This window comes from Canis lupus, chromosome 17 (genome assembly GCF_011100685.1).
Source record: "Canis lupus familiaris isolate Mischka breed German Shepherd chromosome 17, alternate assembly UU_Cfam_GSD_1.0, whole genome shotgun sequence".
Taxonomy (NCBI): Eukaryota; Metazoa; Chordata; class Mammalia; order Carnivora; family Canidae; genus Canis; species Canis lupus.
Window position 1 is genome coordinate 51270632 of NC_049238.1, and position 16954 is coordinate 51287585.

At 38.6% G+C, this 16954-nt stretch overlaps 1 long non-coding RNA gene across 2 annotated transcripts; it reads right to left on the reverse strand.

The window, feature by feature from the left end:
* Window positions 1-10078: 10078 nt before the first annotated feature.
* On the reverse strand, window positions 10079-16952 carry LOC102155020. 2 transcript variants are annotated; one of them, XR_005372584.1, is made up of 3 exons: window positions 16748-16952; window positions 14727-15032; window positions 10079-10861 (listed from the first exon to the last, which is right to left on the reverse strand). It is a non-coding gene; the product is annotated as an uncharacterized LOC102155020 (long non-coding RNA). The 2 variants fall into 2 exon arrangements; XR_005372583.1 differs by having other exon boundaries at window positions 14727-15352.
* Window positions 16953-16954: the final 2 nt, after the last annotated feature.

Below are 16954 nucleotides of genomic sequence, written 5' to 3' on the forward strand. Positions count from 1 at the left end.
CTGTTGCCTGCCCTCACAGTAGTTCCATCCCCAGCCTCGGTGCCTTCCCTCAATGGATTACTACTTTCTGGAAGCTTCTCTACCCTTGCACAGCCCCAAATGGGCTGAATTAGGAGTGAAGTGGCAGTACTTGGCACTCCATTAATATATCAGGCTTACCTCTGTCACTGCATTCTGTTATAGTCACCGACTTTCTGGCCTTTTCTCCCACTGGAACTCATGTTGGGGAGGAATGTTGTCTTCCTTTGTTCCTATTTCGTACATGGCAAGTACGCTTTAAACATGTGCTAAATAAATTCATGAGTAAGTGAAATGGGCTCAAATAGAGGGAAGTCAAAATAGAAAAGATACTCATTCAGAAATCCAATCAAGCATTGATTGGGAACCTACTGTCTGCCAGACACCCCTCCAGGCACTGGTGACACAGTGGCAAACACCAGAGTCAGGCCCTGCCTCAGCACATGTGCACTCCAGCGTGGAGGACAGGAGGTAAATGAACGGATGGTATGCTGTCAGTTGGCACTGTGTGTTATAAAGAAAAGTAATAAAGCAAGGAAAGGTAGCGCAAGCCATAATTGTTGAACTATTTTTAAGACAACGATTTTAAGTAAAAATATTATATTAAATAAAAATACAAAAGGAAGAAAAATAGCTTACTTACATTTTACAAGCAAATAGTGGGGTTCATAGCTATGGATTAAGGTTGTTGCATGCCTGAAAATGACTTGAAAGTTGGAAGATGCAAGAGAAATCATTTATTTCCTCTTTCGTGAAATGACTACAAAGTTATTATTCAGTCTTTGTCCTTTAAAGTTGATTAGTTTCTTCATGCACACGCACAGGTAAATTCACATGAACGTACTGCTTTGCTCCCTTTTTCTTTTTTTTCTTTTTTTTTTTTTTTTGAGCTCCCTTTTTCTTTTGGAATCTTTTCCCCCTCTCATCTATCCCTCTATAAAACCGCAACCCAACCCATGTTAGTGAACTAGTATGGAACCTTCCATATTTTTCTCTATGCTACCGTGATCTTTATACCATGATCATATGCACATACACACACACATTCATACTTAAGAGTTTTTGTTTCTTTGTTATTTTTGATCAAAATATAAAGATAAGGGGGATCCCTGGGTGGCTCAGGGGTTTGGTGCCTGCCTTTGGCCCAGGGCGCAGTCCTGGAGTCTCAGAATCAAGTCCCACATCGAGCTCCCTGCATGGAGCCTGCTTCTCCCTCTGCCTGTGTCTCTGCCTCTCTCTCTCTCTTTCTGTGTCTATCATGAATAAATAAATAAAATCTTTTTTAAAAAAGTATAAAGATAAGAAATTATTTACCCTTCTCTACATCTTGGTTCATAAAACCTCATGTAAATCCTTCCAGGGCAAAAAGTGTATTTCCCACTTTTATAAAACTGCTGCATAATATTCCATGGTATTAACAGTATTTCCTCAGCCATTTCCCTGCTTAAAGCCATTAATTTTGCTTCCAGTTTTTTTCCCACATTAACAACGCAGCAATAAATGTCTTTGAATATATATCCTTATGTATCCTAGTTCTCTCAATGTATGGCTAGGTGTACACATATATCCATATAGTTTAATTTTATAGGTGTTTACAGGTTGCTTTTCAAAACAGCTAGAACATTTCATATTTCTGTCAACAATATGTTAAGAGTTCCTTTTCCTCCACATGTCCTCTAGGAATAGATGCTATTGAATGAAGCAATATTTCATTATCCCTTTAGTCTGTATTTCTCTGTCTACTAGTGATTTAGATTTTGTATTTGGGTTTTAGCAATTCAATGAATATAATTTTAAAACAAACTTTTTATGGAAGCATGACATGCTCACAGTAAAGTGCGCAAACTGTAAGGATGCAACTCAATGACAAATGCCTAAAACCAGCGTCCAGATGGAGAAATAGAATATCATCTGCTCCCCAAAAGTCCCTTAGTGACTCCTATTGGTCACTGGCCCCTCTGCCCTTAGGGGAAATCTCTATTCTGACTTCTATCATCATTGATTAGTTTTTTCTATTTTTGAAACTTATATGAGTAAATCACACCTTCTGTCCTTTTATTGAGTATTATCTTGTGAGAGTCATCGATGTTGTTGTTGCACGAAGCAGTAAGTCTTTTTTCCTCTCTTTGCTATCTAGATTTACATTAGGTAAATATACCACCATCTATCTATTCAGTTGTTGATGGGCATTTGGGTTGTTTCAAGTTTTGACTACTAACGAACAGTGCTACTCAGGGCATTTTGGTACATGACACTTGTGTTAAGCACACATCTAGCAGTGGAATTGCTGGAGCACAGGGCATCTGTGTGTTCATTTTCACTAAACACTGGCAAAGATCTATTGTCAAAGACCACTACCAGAAATGATTTTACCAATTTATACTACCCCAGCAGTGATAGAGAGGTCTAGTGGCTCTATATCCTTGCGAGTATTTTTGTCTTTATAGTTTTAGTCTTTTTTGTGTGCTTTTAATTTGCATTGCCCTGATGATTAATGACAGAGCACACATTTCATCTGTTTATTGAGCATTTAGAAATCCTCTCTTGAGACATACCTATTTAAATTTCTTGCCCATTTCTCTAGTGGTTTATCTGTCTTTCAAGACTTACCAGATTTCTGGATACATGTTAGATAGATTTTTTTTTTATCTTTGTCAGATATGTGCATTTTAAATGTCTCCTCCCACCCACCCAGTTTGTTGCTTCTCTTTCCTTTCTCCTAATGGTGTTTTTTGATAGAGTTATTCATGTTAATGTAGTCTACTTTATCATCTTGTCCCATTGTGCTTAATGCTTTTTGTATACTACTTAGAAAATCTTTACCTACCTCCAGATCATGAAGACATTCTCCTGTGCTATCATCTAAACAAGGTTTCCCAACCTTTTTCATTAGCCTCTGTGATGGACAGGTGGTTCCCATCATTCCCCTGCTCCTGGTATTTATGCCTGTGTAATCCCCTGTCCTTGAGCGCAGGAGGGACCTGCATCTTACTTCTTGCTAATAGAACACAGCAAAGGTGATCAGTTGTCATTCTGCCATTATGTTGTCACATAAGATTATAACAGCTGTCTTACTTGGGGATATTCTCCTTTGCTGGTTTTGAAGAAGTGAGATTCCATATTGTGAGCTTCCCAATGAGGACAGCCATGTAGCAAGGATCTGAGGGTGACCTCTGGATGACAGCAGGAGGAAACTGCTGTCCTCATTCCCAAAGCCTGCAAGAAACAGAGTGCTGCCAATAACCATGTGAGCTTAGAAGTGGATCCTTCCTCAGGCACATTTTCAGCTGACCCAGCCCCTGCTGATGCTTTTATAATAGTCTTCTTGGGGACCCAGCTAAGTTGTGCCCAGACTCTTGGACCACAGGAGCTGTGATGTAGTAGATGTGTTGTTTTATGTCACTAAGTTTGCAGTAGTAATGTTTTGTAGCAATAGATAACTAAAAATCATACCCTGAAAGGAGATTAATTTAATATTTTTTCCCTAATCACTATTGCCTCCACTGTAAAACTTTAATTCTACATATATTATCAGTTTATGTACTATACATATATCTATGTTTTATAAATAAAAAAAAGAAGATGTCTTCACACACACATGTACACACCCCAAGAATGAATTTTCACTCCCTGAGGGCAATATTGTCTCCTTTGAGAATGCACACAATGACATTGGCAAATAAAGTTTTATTGGGACACAGCCATGCTTGTTTATTAATATATTGCTTATGACTGCTTTTAATGTATTATAATAGTAGAGTCAAGACGTTGCAAAAGAGGCCATATAGCACACAAAGCATTAAGTTCTTACTATCTGGCCCTTTACAGAAAATATTTGCCAACTACTGCTCTAAAAATTTGTAGTGTCACTTTTGTCCAAATCAATGTGTATGTGTGAGTCTCACTGCATGGACTACTATTTTGGAGACTACAGATATTTTTATAATACTGAGCTTTCTAATTCTTGACATGATACATACTTCCATTTATTTAAATACTTCAAAATTCTCCTGATGATATTTCTATTTTTCTTGTAGAACTCTTGTACATATTTTATTAGATTAAGTTCTAGGCATTTGATTTTTTTTGATAGGTCATAAGTAGTATTCTATAATCATTTCTATTCTTTAATAGTATGCTGCTAGTGTATAGAGGTACAATAGATTTTCCTATATTAATTTTATTCCCAGTGACTTTGTTAAATCCATTATTAACTGTAATAATTTACCTGCAATTGTTCTGGATTTTTTATGAGCACTATTATGTCATTTGTGGCTAATACGATTTTTATTTCTTTATTTCTAATGTTTGTACCTTTTTATTAGTTTTATTTTCTTGCCTTAACACATTGACTAAAATCTTTAATAAACATTGAACAGAAGTAATAGTAAATTCTTTTTTTTTGTTTAAGATTTTATTTATGTATTCATGAGAGACACAGAGAGAGGCAGAGACATAGGCAGAGGGAGAAGCAGGCTCCCTGCAGGGAGCCCCGATGCAGGACTTGATCCCTGAACCCCAGGATCACGCCCTGAGCCAAAGGCAGACGCTCAACTACTGAGCCACTCAGGCATCCCTGAACAGAAGTAATAGTAGATACCTTTCTCTTATTCCTGAACTCAGAAGGAAAGGTTTCAATATTTCATCATTCAGTACAATGTTTGCTATAACTTTTTTATAGATACAATTTATCAGATTAAGCAAGTTTCCTTTTACTGCTAGTTACTAACAATTTTTATTTATTTATTTTAATCAATATATATATATGAATATATATACATGTATATATACAGAGAGAGATCTATACATTTTTTCTACATCTACTGAAATAATTATTTGATTTTTCTTTTCAATTATAATTAATATAGTGAATTATATTGCTTGAGATTTTGAATGTTAAACTAACCTTTCACCATGCATTCTTGGAACAAACCCAACTTGGTTTCTTAAACACATCACAGGATTCGCTTTGTTCACAATTTGCTTATTTTCTTGCATCTATCTTCATAAAATAAATTGGGAAGTGCTTACTCTTTTTTCATTCTTTGGAACAGTTTGTATAACACTGGCATTATTTCTTTTGTAAGTGTTTGGTGAAAACTTCTGGGCCAGAGCTTTCTTTGTGGGAAGGTTTCAAATTACAGATTCAATGTTTAAAATAGAAGTAGTGCAGGATGGTGATGTGAGAAGATCTTGAACTCACCTCTTTCCGTGGACAAACCAAATCCATAGCTACATCTGGATCAATTCCTCTGAAAAAACCCTAAAAAGCTAGTGAAACAGCTCCTCTACAGCAAAGGAGAAAAGGGCCACATCAAGACCAGTAAGAGAGGCAGAGCTACTCAACACAATAGCAAAAAAATACTTAATTTTTAAAAATAGGCAGGAGATCTAAATAGACATTTTTTCAAAGAAGACATACAGATGGCCAATAGACACATGAAACGACGCTCCACCTCACTAATGATCAGGGAAATGCAAATAAAAACCATGATGAGACATCACTTCACAATGTTAGAATGACTGTTATCAAAAAGACAAGAAAGAAGTGTTAGGATGCAGAGAAAGGGAGCCCTCATGCGCTGTTGATGGGAATGTAAATTGTTACAGCCACTATAGAAAACAGTTTGGAGGTTCCTCAAAAAATTAAAAATAGACCTGGCATATGATCCAACTATCCTACTTATGAGCATTTATCTGAAGAACATAAAAACATGAATCAAAAAAGATATATGCACCCCTGTGTTCATTGCAGCTTTATTCACAATAACCAAGATAAGGAAGTAACCCAAGTGTTCACTTATGGATGAAAAAAATAAAGAAGATACAAAAAAAAAAAAAAAAGAAGAAGAAGATACAGTATATACACACAACAGAATATTACTCAGAAAAAAAAGGAATCTTGTCTTCTGAGACAACATGAATGACTAATACCTTGAGGGTATTATGCTAAGTAAAATAAGTCAGGCAGAGAAAGACAAATACCATATGATTTCACTTATATGTGGAATCCAAATATGCACAAACAAAACAAAACAAAATTCGTCCCAGAAGGAAACACTGTCCCCATCAAGCAATCACACCACTTTCCCCTCTATCCCCAGCCCCTGGCAACCACCAATCTTATTTCTGTCTTAAAGGATTTGTCTATTCTAGACATTTTATATAAATGGAATCATACAATATATGGCTTTTTGTGTCTGGCCTCATTTGCTTAGCATAATGTTTTCAAGGTTTACCCATGTTATAGTATGTAGCAACCCTTCATTCCTTTTTATGCCTAATAATATAGCATTGTATGGATATACCACATTTTAAACAAATGGTATTTCATCAACTAATGGATATTTGATATGGATATCAACTAATGGATGTTTGAACACCTGTTTTCAAGTCTTTCAGGTATACCCCTAGAAATGGAATTGCTGGGTCATATGATAATTTTATGTTTCACTTACTGAGGAACTGCCAAACTGTTTTTCTATAGCTACTGTGCCATTGCACATTCCCACCAGCAATGTGAGGATTTCAATTTCCTCACATCCCCACCACACTTGCTATTTCCCTTGTTTTGGTTTGGTTTATTGTGACCATCCTAGTGAGTGTGAGGTGAGAGTTCACTGTCGTTTTGATGTGCCTTTCTCTAATGACCGGTGATGCTGAGCACCTTTTCATGTACTGGTTGGTCATTTGTACATCTTCTTTGGAGAAATGTCTATTCATATCTTCTGCCTGTTTTTAAATTCAGTTGCTGTCTTTTTGTTGTTAAGTTGTAAGGTTTTAAAATAGTCTAGATACTAGACTCTTACCAGATAAACAATTTACAAATAATTTCTCCCATTCTGTGGATCATCCCATCATTTTTTGACATTGTCCTTAAATGTACAGTTTTTAATTTTGTTGCAGCCCAATTTATCTATTTTTTGTTCCATTGTTCATGTTTTTGTTGTCATATCTACAAAACAAAGATCATGAAAGTTCATATCCATCTTTCTCTAAGAACTCTACAGATTTAGTTCTTGCATCTTTATATTTAGGTATTTTGTCTATTTTAAGTTAATTTTTTACATGGTGTGAGACTGGTAAGTTGATTTTTTACAAATATGCAAAAGCACTTAGTGAGGAAGTGATAGTCTTTTCAATAAATGGCCTTGTAACAACTAGACTTTCATATGCAAAAAATGAATCTCAATCTGCAGCTTAGAAGAGAGAAAGAAGTCCCATAAACTAAAGAGAAACTTCCTGGAGAATGCTGGCATCCAGAGTGTTTGGGGTCAAATGGTCAAGAGATGCAGCAGGGGTCATTCTCTTCCTTCTTATATAGGATGCAGGCAAGTTCTGTCAGTCCAAGGACTGGAAGTTTTAGTAGCACGTGGAATACACATCTGGGTATGGACATCATAGCAGGGACAACTTGACTACTTTCGAGGATGAGCTAACTTCACAGTGTGCCCCACAACATTCTAGCCCAAAGCAGCTCTCTGAAAAAGACCCCAGAAAGTACAAATGTGGTGTCTTCATGAAGTTATGATACCAGCTCACTAAGACCTGGGGACCCGGCACATTCTATAACCCAATTCATTTTCTTTCTACCCTTGAGAAGTATAAAAATGATCCAAAGCTTCAGTAATTCTTTCTCCTGTTGCCCACCTTCAGTATGTAAATAAGAGAAATGGGAATCTCACTGGAGAAAGTGATTTTCTTTGAATCGAGAGAGTTTTTAGGACGATGCTGGTGATGGCATGTGAATCACAAATGCTTGACATTGTGCAGTATGTACCTTTGTCTTCCAAGGCCTCTCTCTTTGACAGCAGAACACTGAAGTTCTCACATTTCCTATTACTCATAAATCCCCGGAGCTGAGGGCTCCTGGCCATTCCTCAGAGCTGAAGAATGAATTCCAGTTGTAAACAACGGTTGCTATGATGACAAGGTGTTATGGTTTATCTATTTGGTTCCCAGAAGCACACAAGAGGATATGAGGCAATTAGAGCCTGTTCATGAGCCCACTCTTGGCCCAGTTGGGAATCTCCTTTTTGTTCACTCTTCTACAGGAGATTGACATGAAGGGAACTAGGGCTTTGGAGTCAGATAGCCACACCTTGGTTGGAATTCCTACCTTGTCAGGGTATTAGCTGTGTGACTATGGGGCGAGTTTCTTAAACAAACTGAGCCTCAGTCTCCTCATGAGTGAAAATGGTGATAATAGCAGGATTATTAGGAGGATTAAGCGCAGTAACATAGGTGAAAGCATAAAGTGGGTGCTCAGAGAATGTTAATCTCCATTCTCTTTCCCCCTTTGAATGGATAGCTGAAATTCTGCTCCTTGGGATCTATAGCAGTTAGGAATTAGGCTTGGCTTAGTGTGATACACAAAACAACAGTAACTTAAAGAAGAAGTTTATGTCTTTCTCAGTGTCTGAAGATAAGCAATCCACGTGGTCTAGGGACCTTACCCCAGCATCCCTATCATCCTGGTGACGCTCCACCATATCTCTGCTCCAAGCAGCAATGTGGAGGAGGGGGAGAAAGGCTCATGCTCCATCCTTCTGGGAAATGACCAGTATTGCCTACATCGATTCTCTGCACATCCTATTGGCCAGATCTTAGTCCCATGCCACCCTAGCTATCAGGAAGCCTGAGAAATGCAGGCTTTGTTCTGAAAAGCCATGTGCCCAGATGACAACTGAGAGTTTTATTACTACTAAGGAGAGAGAAACGGATAGTAGGGGATAGCCTGCAGCCTCTGCCCAGTGTCTGTGCTTTTCCCTCTTTCTCTTAGCTCAGTGCAAGCTATATAGATAATAAATCCAATCAAAATAATCTTACACCATTAGAAAATGCATAGGGCAAATTACATTAGAAAAACACGTAAACAGAATATCCAGAAAAAGCAGAATTAAGACAAAAAGTATCATAAAATGTCAGTTACTGTTGATACGAGTTTAAGGTCATAGGAACCTTTTAACAGTAAGAAGTCTTTGTCCTGGACACCTTTCATGTTGCTTGCCAGATCTGCTCTTCCTTCATCTCCTTGGGTGCTGTGAGCTCCAAGAGGGGAGCCTGTAGGGGCCACACTGACAGCTCCCTTGCTCTCTGCTTCCACTTGGGTTTGGTCAATGGAGAACACCAGCAGGAGATTGAGGGGAGTTTGAAGGGTGGAGCTGGGGTGCTTAGTTCCTCAGTAGCCTTCTTGCAAAAGCATCACAGGTTGACTCTGTCCCTCCCCTGAGGTCATACTTCTCATTGAGGAGCCCTTTTCACATGGCCCTCCCTGTTTTCAGGTTCCCATATCTGCTCTCACCCTTGCTCCTTCCAACCTAAGGAAGATGATGGATCCCTGCTATTCTAGCCCTAGGGTACTGTACTACCACTGTGGTTTCACTGTAGGAGAACCACACCTTTGCATTTAGTCTCTTTATTAGACCCTCCTCAAATTACCCACTTACAGTGGGCCATCTGCTTCCTTTCAGAACCCCATCGATGTTTAATGCTCCATCACTATAGCATCAAAAGGCACAAGGCAAAACCTATTAGAATGGTAGAGATTTAATAGCAATGTTTCTTGAGACATTTTTAACTAACTACTATCAATCTAAACATTAATGTAAAATTTACATCTTAGCTAAAAAAGAATTTGTACTATTTTCAAATGACCACTAATAATTTAGAACATTGAACAATACCTCAAATATCTTCAGTAAATATGGCAGAAAGATAATGGTCTTAAAATGTAAAGAGCTTTGAAACAAAATTATGAAAGGTTAATAAACGCATATAAAAATTTTCAACATGGCTGGTAATCAAAATATGCAAATTAAAACAACAAGATGTCTTTTTTTAGCCTATCAAATTAACAAAGATTGAAAAAAAATAGTGCTTGCAAGAGTGTGATATAACACTGTTATTCACAGCTGGTGGGAGTAGGAACTGATAAAAATTTTCTAGAAAGAAATTTGTCTTCTATGTATCAAGAGCCTTATAAAGATTTATTTTCTTTCAACCAGTAATTCTACTTCTAGGAATTTATTATAGAGAAATAATAAATAATACAGATGTGTTTAAGGATGCATAGCACGTATTATTTATAAGAGCAAAACGGGAATACTCTAGATAATCAACAATAGTTGATGGTTACATTATGATATATCTACAGAAAAATACATAGCCATTAAAATAGGGTTTCTAGAAAATTTAAACCTGACAATAATCCCCAAATAATATTAACTTATCATAGCAGGATATGAACTGTAGAAATAGTTTGATTCTTAATTAGGTTAAAATATACATAGAAAAGTATTAACAGTGTTCACACGAGTGGTGAATTATAGATGATTTTTGTCTCTCTACTTTTCTGTGTGTTCCAGATGTTCTACATTGAATACGTATTACTTTTATAACACTGTGTATTTTTGAAAGAACAGCAAAATTGTGAAAGGCTTAAAATGGCTAAAAAGTAAGCCATTTTCACAAAACTGTATAGTGTTTCAGGAGCCCAAGTGGTCCTGATTAGGACTTCACCCAGCCACCTACCCAGTGCATCACCCTGGGCAGGAGCATTCTTCTCACGCTGGAAGAGATTTTGAACTTTTTTTTTTTTTTTTTCAGTATAGTTCGATTGAACACATTAGTTGCCAGAGTGAATTCACAAGGAAAAGTCCTTGGGGAAAGAGAAGACTCGGAAGAAGGGAGGAGAACCACCGGTGTCACTGGCGATGTGGCTCAAAGCAGTAGGGGCATCTTTAGCAGTGTGGCTTGGTGGAGGTCTTGCAGGGGGAGGCTCCAAGGTGGTGGAGCCATTGTAGCAGTGGTTTAGCAACCGAGACCAGCAGTGCCCAGCAGCCTGAAGAGATTCAAGGGAACATATTCAGTACCACTGGTGGTGGAGACGGGGTATCTCTTAAGAATGCCTAAGAAGTGGGGCTGGTGCCTTAATACCAAAGGTCTGGGACTTTTAGACGAAAGCTATTTTTCTTTTAAAATACTTTTCTTTAATTGGTCACCTTCTAAGTTCTTTTTGTATTTGAATATCTTTTTTGTGTATGTGCCATTAACACAAGTTTTAATTATCTTAGATTTAAAATATTTTGTAATGCATGGTTGTACAAATTCATTCCATAATGCAAAGATGACTCAAAGTGTGATTCAGAGGCAAAGTTGCACTCCTAAATATTTCCATTGTTACACAAGTAAAATTAAAAATAAACATTTAAAAAGCTATTAATTCAAGAATTTAAAAAAATTGATAGTGATTTCAAGTTTTACTATGAAGTAATAGCAAGCCAGTGTCATATTAGCGTAAGGGTAGACAATCAATCAAACAAAATAAAGGACTCAAACATATATGACCAACGGATTTCCAACAAAGTGGGCAAGCTGATTCAATGAGTGTTTTCAACAAATGATGGTTGATCAAATGGAGATTCATGTGGAAAACAAGAACCCTGGCCCTTACCTCACATCATACTAAACATTACTTAAAAATGGGTCAGGTACCTACATGTAAAAACTAAAACTGTAAACATTTTAGTAGAACTGATAGGAGATAATCTTTATGATTTGGGGGTAGGTGAGTATTTCTTAGTATAGACACAAAAAAGCATGAACCATAGAAAAAAAATTGAGCAATTAAATTTCACCAAAATGAAAAACTTCTGCTATTTAAAAAATTCCATTACAAAACTATGGGGTGCTTGGGTAGCTCAGTTGGCTAAGTGTCTGTTTTCAGCTCAGGTTGTGATCCCAGGGCCCTGAGATAGAGCCCTGCATTGGGCTCCCTGCTCAGTGGGAGCCTGTTTCTCCCTCTTCCTCTCCCTCTGCCTGCTGCTCCCCATACTTGTGTTCACTCACTCTCTCTGTCAAATAAATAGATCAAATCTTAAAAAAAAAAAAAAAAAGAAAATAGGAAGATAAGCCACAGACTGGGAAAAATATTTGTGATATACATATCTAACAAAACATTTTTATGTCAAATATATATAAAGAACTCTTAGAATCTACTGAGTAGAAGAAAAACCCAATAAAAACCTACAAAATATCTTTTTCCTTTATCTCTCATCTGGCTCCCAAATATTTGAACAGGGACTCTTATAATATATTCCCAATGCTAGACACATGTATCATTCTTACCAGTAATAGCTGGAAAGGAATACTACTAGCAAAAGAAGAAAAAAAATAAGCCATTTATTTACCATCAGTGAGAATGAGAGAAAGTGGTACAATCTTTCTGAAGGGCAATTTTGGTTTTTACAGTACACACACTCTTTTTGAAGAAATTATGTTTCTAGGAATTTGTTCTAAGTTAAAGGTCATGTATATAAAGGTATAGCTATAGAAAATTAAAATAAATTGAATATTACTGGAGCATCTGCTTGGTTCAGTCAGAAAAGCATGTGACTCGTGATCTTGGGGTCATGAATTCAAGCCCATGTTGGGTGTAGATGTGATTTAAGTACATAAAACTTAAAGAAAAAGAAAAGATAAGAAAAGAAGAGAAGAGAAAAGAAAAGAAAGAAAAGAAAGGAAAAGAAAAGAAAGAAAGAAAAGAAAAGATAAGAAAAGAAAGAAAAGAAAAGAAGAAAAGAAAAGAAAAGAATATTGCCTAAGTGGCCCCAGTATAGAATTAGTTAAATAAATGATGATATATGCAAACATTAGAATTAAATGTGGCCAATAAAAGTATTATAGAAATGTATGTGTTGACACGAAAAGATGTTTGCATCATATTGTTAAGTGAAATGGCAAATTATTAAATATGTGCAGTAAGATTCAAGTTTTGTAAAAAAAGAAAAGCATTTATATAAAGTAATATATGAAATTCAATAGTGTTACCTCTGGGAATTGTGATTATAGCTTATTTTACTTTTTGTGCCTCTGTTTTCTTCATGCTTTTAATTGACTGGCCTAGTAACTGTGCCGTATCAAAGAATGTTTTTATGGGACATAATAAGTAATAATAAGTAATCCTTATTTCCTAGAGGACATAATTTAGGGAATCTGTCTCCTTGCTCATCTTGCTGACTCATCTGGCCTTTCCAATTAAAAACAATTTCCCAGTCATAGTCATGTGATGTCTTGTGGATCACAGCATTTTGGTGAGATATTAGCATGATGTAAGCTGGCCAATCAAAGCCCCTCCCTGGGCAAGCCCTTTTCCCTCTTTGGCCAAACGCTAAAAGGAGAGGAGTCTGGAGTATGCTGGTGGCCGTGTCACCCATTATGAATGAAATAATACTGAGGGAATCAAGTTCATACACAGAGAAGAGAGAAACAGTACAGAAGGCATTTGATCCCTTGATCCAGTTATCCTTGAAGGCCATTCCTAGCCTCACTGTGAGTTGGTACAATTAATTTCTGTCCCTTCCAACCAAGCACATGTTCTAATATAATCATTTCAGAGCTCTCAGAGTCACCATGACTTAACACTGCAATAAGCCCTTTTCAGTTCTCCCTCAGAAACTATCTTCTCCATCTTCGCATTCTCAAGAGTTCTAGACTGGGAATGGAGAGACTAGGCTTCTACTTCTGACTGGTTCTGCTAGCCAAAGCTGTGTGAGCTTGAGTAGAGCCTTTAATTTATCTCAGTTTCCTCATCTATACAAGTAAGGCATCAGATGAGATGGAGTCTAAAAATTCCTTCCAGCACTAACATCTTAGGATTTTATGATTCCAAATTCTGCACCTCCAGGCTGGCTCTAACCAGAGCTCTGGTCCAACACCTGCCTGGTTAGGACTCCCAGTTGCATGTCTTGCCATTGTCTCAAACTCAGGGACTCTGACCCCAGTCATCATTTCCTCCCACAACTTGATTTTTTGATTTCTTCCCATGGGACCACTGTCCTTCCAGACATCAAGACTCAGATGTCTGGAATCACTTTTCACTGCTTACAAGCTTTTATCACATATGCTTAAGTGGTCACCAACTACCATTATTTCTTCCTTGAAAAATTCTTGGAGTCACCCTGGTTTGGACTCCTACTGCCATGTGTCAAAAGATGGCTAGATCTACCTCAGTCTCTGTCCATTGTCTCTCATGCATATCTGCCTTGTATCTGTATCTGCACATCTACAACTATTATCTATACCATATCTATACCCCCAATCTCTATCACAAGCTTCAGACCCACATTTTCAAATATTTATTGAAATTTTCTTCCTAGATATCTCTCAGGCATTTCAAACTCATCTTCTCCTCAAAGTCCTACCTCTTCATCTGTGCCACAGGTCTGGAGTACTGTTATCATTATGTTCTTTGTTTCCCAAGCTATAGCCTTGGACATGACCTTCACTGCTCCTTTAATCCCATCAGCTTTCCCTTGAAATGGCTCTCAAACCTTCCCCTCCTTCTCTGGGTCCACCTCCTCAGACTGCCATAGTTCAGGCTTTCATTAACTCTTACTGAACTAGTGCAACCTACCCATTCTTGATATTGATGTTAGAGACTTCTTTTCAGGGCACTAAATCCACCAAGTCCATCTACTTACTTGGCAATTTCCAAGGCTCACCCTCTTCCTACTCAATCCAAACATTCTAACATGGTTCGAAATGACAAAATTGATCAAAACATGTTCTCGGGGGGAAATTATTCCAAATAATTGCATATAAATCCCCCAAGGGAATTCTCTCATGAACATAGATGCAGGACAGCAGCAAAGATGGAGTGGTACATCTAAAGAAAGCCGAATTTCAGAACGCAAATGGCAACTTACGTATCAGTCTCAAGTTGGACCAGACTCCTATCTGATTTTCTGCTCTCCTCTTCCTTCCATAATGAGGATGATAAGAGTCAAAATTGGTCCACAGTGCTAGGCTTGTGATCTTCCTTCGGTCCTGGATTCAGCAGTTACTTACTTATCCTGGGCTGGTGATGTTCCCACTGCTGGATGGGCCTCCCAGATCACTTCTGCTCTGGATTCTAGGGCTCACATTCTCCTCATTGTGTACCTCTCCACTCCCCTGAGTACTCTCACCCTTCCTCACATGGCAACAGCTCTAGGATCTGAGGTTGGGCTTACCTAGAGAGGAGAAGGTCACCCATCAAAGCCAAGGGAGACCTCCTCAGCTCTGCAGCAGGGTTTGAGGCAAAGCCTACACCAGGAACAAAGGCTCCTTGGCCTTATTTTGTCTTCTATGCTTATATTTCCTTTGGGGAATTTAGAGGAAAGCTTGTTCTTTAAAGTCAGATTTGGGACCCCACACCTGGGCCATTTATGTATCTAAAAATATCCATCAGCATGCTGTTCTGATACAACTCAAAATCTTCATAATTACTTTTTGTCTCACAAAGCAAGAAAAGTAAGAAAGGGATGGGAACATGTTTTCTGGCAGATGGTATCTGGAAACAGATGACAGAGACAAGACAGGTCAGTCAACTCCTACTGAAAGGAAAAATTTGGCTTTCTCTGCCCAAGACAGAAATCTTCATTCTTGGAAGTATAGAACAAATGTGGTTAGGAAGGAATGTGAATATAAAAATAGAAGTAGGTGGTAAGAGAGCAATTTATTGCTTTTGAAAAATATTTAATGGGATTTTTTTTTTTTTTTTTACTTCACAGAACAGTTTGAAACTGAAAGGTAGAAAAATCATCCACTGTGTCACCTGCCAGAGGTAAGCCTTTATCAACGACTATCTCATTCCTTCCACCCCTCCCCCTTTTATTTAACTGTGCATACATTTTCCTTCTATTTATTTTACAAATTATAATCTTAATATACACCAAATTTTGCATTCTGCTTTTTACAAAAACATTGCAGAATAAATCTTATTTATGTTTTATTGCACAGCTTTTATAAACCTTTGTTAATTCAAACCCCTTATCACACACCTACAGTGCCCAGGCCCGGGCTGGTCAGAGTGAGGCCTCTTTCCTCTCAGTGGTCATGGTAGAATGAGGCACAAGGACATGCAAACCTGCAGGTATACCTGAGCATGAGACAAGGGCAAAGAGGGAGAAATATAGGATCTGGAGGAGCCTGTGGGAAGGGCCCAGATGTCTGTGGGGTGGGTATCACGGAAGCTTCCTGGAGGAGGAGGTGTGTAAGCTGGTGTCTTGTAATGGAGTAAGAGTTGGCAGGAAAAGAATGTGAGGGAAGAAAGGAGAGTGTTCTGAAGTCTGGAAGAGAGTGAGGGCACGAGAACATGCAGGAAGTTTTATGTGGCGAGGATCTGGAGAGCAAGGCTGAGCCTGGAGCCGGGCAGGCGGGGTAGGCAGGGTCAGCCTGCCAGAGTCTGAATGGGATCCTGAAGGTAATGGGGAGCAGGAGGCATTTTAAGAAAAGGAGTAGCAGGTTAGGTTGGCATGTTCGAAAGGCTGCTTAGGCTGCACTGTGAGGGACACACCGGAAGGAGAGAAGGGCACCAGGGAGCCCGAGCGGAGACATGGCTGTAACCCAGGTGCCAGCACCTGGCTCTTGGAACCAGTCTTCCTGTGCCCGCCTTGCTCACCTCCAGCTGGAGGGCAAACCGCCTTCCATTGACTTTCCCCAGGGCCCACTCCTGTTGGGCACGCCTGGCTGGGGGCGCTGGTTCATGACTTTCTTCTGCTCTTCCAACTCCCCCTTTAGGACTTCTGCTTCCCTAGTTTTCCCCACAATTTTGAAAAGTCTTATTCCTATAATATGTCCCCCATTTCTTCATACTCACTGCGTCTCTGCTTCCTGACTTAACCCTGACGGATGCAGCCCCCAAGGCCCCCCCATCACACTGGCCTGTTTCTCTGTTAGCACTTACCCTGCCTGGAGGGACCTAGTTTCCTCGTAGAGTATTTATCTCCACTACACGGTCAAGCCCCACAAGAGCAGGGGCTTGTTGTTTTGTTACTGAGAACAGCACCTGACACATGGCAGGGGCTCTATCTGTTGAGTGAGTGAGTGTACGTATGAATGAATATATTCGTCCAAAGCTCAGAAGACAGCTCTGGGCTGAAGATAAAGGTTC